The sequence below is a fragment of the Artibeus jamaicensis genome, unplaced genomic scaffold (assembly GCF_021234435.1).
Source record: "Artibeus jamaicensis isolate MK-2021 breed Jamaican fruit bat unplaced genomic scaffold, CSHL_Jam_final contig_540, whole genome shotgun sequence".
Taxonomy (NCBI): domain Eukaryota; kingdom Metazoa; phylum Chordata; class Mammalia; order Chiroptera; family Phyllostomidae; genus Artibeus; species Artibeus jamaicensis.
The window spans coordinates 4011961-4015348 of record NW_026521879.1 but is presented as its reverse complement, the minus strand read 5'-3'; positions in this window follow the sequence as shown (position 1 = coordinate 4015348).

The following is a 3388-nucleotide window of genomic DNA, read 5'->3' as shown; positions in this document are numbered from 1 at the left end:
GGTAGAAAGAGAGGGAGAGAAACATCAAGGTGGTTGCTTCCCACAAGCCCCCACTGGGGACCTGGCCTGTAAGCCAAGCATGTGTTCTGACTGGGATTCAAACCAGCGACCCTTTGGTTTGCAGCCCGAGCTCAATCTACTGAGCCACACCAGCCAGGGCTGGAGTAGTCTTTTGAAAGTGTGTTGCAGATCATGTCATGCCATACTTAAACCATCCCCATCGCATGATCTGTTCAACTCAGTCCTTGCCACCCTCCTATTCACCCTTCTACCTTAGCCACACTCTTATCACAAAACTTTCCCTCCTCATACTTTCACCCTCACTGTTCCCTTTGCCTTAGACAGTTTTTATGTGACTGGATCCTTCCTCCATATCTCAGAATAAATGCCACCTTTTCAGAATGTGTTCCTGCACTGTTAACCAGGTACCCATCTATCACATAGAATATTGCTCATTCTTTTTAGAAAAAAATCACATTTGGTCATTTTATTTATGAATTGGTTTACTTGTTTACTGCATGTCAAGCCACTAGAACAAAGCTCTTTAATGGCTGGGCCCTGTCAATCTGGTTTACTGACAGACCCTAGTACCTATTGCAGTTTCTGATGCAAAGTAGGCAACCAATATACATATGCTTAATGAATGATTATTTTAGTTTTTTTCTGCTCTTTATCCAGTTATTTAAAATGATTACATACTTCGCCTCCAAATTCTGAAGTTCCTTCTTTAATTTAGTTATTGTTTTCTTCTCCCATTTTATCTTGGTCATTTTATTTTACTTAATTTGGTTTTTTAACAGTGGATAAAACTAGTTGAATTACAATATCAACATTTATGATATTTTTTTAGCATTTTCAACTTTTTTCTTATACATAATTTTATCTATTTCTAAACTCTGTTATTTTTAAAATATTATTTTCCATTTTGTTAGTATATTATTACCATTTGTATAAATAAATGCTTATTTATTAGTCTCATAAAATAGTTTTCATCCCCTCAAAGAAACTACGTTATAGCCTAGTTTCGAATGAGGTTCTAAACCCCATAGGAGAAACATGGGGTTTAGAACCTCATGGGGTTTAGAACATTCGTCTGGTTATGGACATTTTTTGGAAGTATTCACAGCACACAGAGAGAAGACAGGGGAAAAAATCCAAATTGTTTTAAACATGCCTGAAACGAATGGAGGCACAATAGTTGGATAATAATCAAAGTATTTGAATTCTAATATATCAGTCTGTTCTAAGAGCTAACTTGAGCAAATTGATTTTCTTTGTTGCCAAGTTTGGGAGAGAAGAGAATACTCCCTGAGTGGAGATTATTTTCACCTCTGCTTCCTGATCATGAAAACTAAGGGAAAACTGGCCAAGGCAGTACTGTCCCCTCTAGATTTCCAGAAATGAGACCCTCATGTCCTGAAAATGGAATGCTTACTTCTTTTTCAGTCATTTGGTCTCATGCCACTTTCATTAAAGACTCCCTGAGAATAGCTGCAGAGCAATACATTCCAGGGAAACATTTTAACGGCTGACTTTGGTAAGATCCAGCCCTTCACAAAAGAGCCTTGTACAATTAAAAAAACAATGTAAGAGGTCTTAACTCTTCTAGGTACTCAGTTTTGGAGAAACAAGCTCTTTTTAATTGGATATGCTAGAAGTCCTGCAGAACAAAGTGTGTAAAAGATGAAATCCAGATTTTAGCTCTAAGTCACCTGGCTTGCTAACTGTATTAACAGAACTTCCAAAGATCTGTCTCCTTCCTGATGATTCAAACATTTACTCCTCTGGGAACTCTCTTCCAACTGAAAATATGGTACATTTGATGCTTCTGCTACTTACATTAAAACATTCCCAAAGCCCCTTCCAATAGCACAGATTCAAGGTTGATTTCCCTCGGAAGCTAATTCTACTGTCACCAGCCATTAGGACTATCTAGTCCCCTTCATACCAAGTCCCACCCCTCTGCATAGGAATTGGCTCAGAAAACCTACATATTTTCCCACCACATAGAACTGTTTAGCTATACAGTACCTTAGCCAGGATTAGCTAGGTCTGTTAGCTGTCATGTCTTTAGCAAATATAGTGCAGCAAAAGCCTGAACTCAAAGTTCCACCAAATGAAAGCACATGCTTCTTTTATAATCACATGATTCTGCATTCTAGAACACCCCCTACAATGACGAAAATTCTTAGAATGTGGAGGGACAGGGAACAAGGATTGTGACCTCATAAATTTCTATTCATCTAAATTCCAGAAATGATTTCAGCATTATCTGGCTTGAAAAATAGGATATTGCCCTAACTAGTGTGGCTCAGTAGGTTGAGCATCATACCACAAAGTGAAAGACTGCAGGTTCAATTCCCATTCAGGGCACATGGCTGGGTTGCAGACCAGGTCTCCAGTAGGGGAAGGGTGAGAGTTATGCCAAACAATTGATGTTTCTCTTGCACGTTGATGTTTCTCTCTTTCTCCTGCCTGTTCCCTCTCTCTAAAAATAAACAAGTAAAATCTTTCAAAGAAGAAAAAAATGAAAAATAGGATATTTTCTCTCAATCCTAATGTAGTTTCTTCTAGCTAATCTAGTGTGTCCAGATAAGTATGTCAACTTTGTAGAAGCAAATGGTGTATCAGACAGTTTGTTCTAATTCCATAGTTTCTTTAAATTTATATATATATACACATATATATGTATATATTACATTTATATATTATATATATATATATATATATATACCCATGCATATGCATACCTTTAAAATGCCATTAATAGATGGACATCTGTTAATACCCTTTTGTTCAGAATTGTCATTGTGGATGATTTAAATACTAGAAGTTGAAAATTATAATGGAAGTCATGGTAAAGTCTAATCCTTGGGTAATCTGAACTGGAAAGATTATATCCCATGGCTCGTGTTTCTAACTAAGGATGGCTATCCTAAATGAAGAAGAGGTGAGTACAGTGCAACTAATCTATTACTCAATGTTGTTTTATAGGGTTACCATAACAAAATACCACAAACTGAGTGGCTTCAATAGCATAAAAGTATTACTTCACCTGTTGAAGGCTAGAAGTTCGACATTAAGGTGTCAGCAGGGTTGAGAGAATTTGATCTGGGCCTTCCCCCTAATCTCTAGTGGTTTTCTGGCAATCTTTGCTGTTCCTTGGCTTGTAAAAGCATCATCCTGATCTCTGCCTTCAACCTTGCAGGCATTCTCCCTGAGTGCATGTCTCTGTGTCCAAATTTCCCGTTTTATGAGGACATCAGTCATATTGCACAGGCCCACTCTGATGACATCACTTCAGTGAATTACATTTGGAATGACCCGATTTTCTGTTAGAGTCATTTTCTGAGGTAGTGGGGGTTAGGACTTTATCATGTGAATTTTG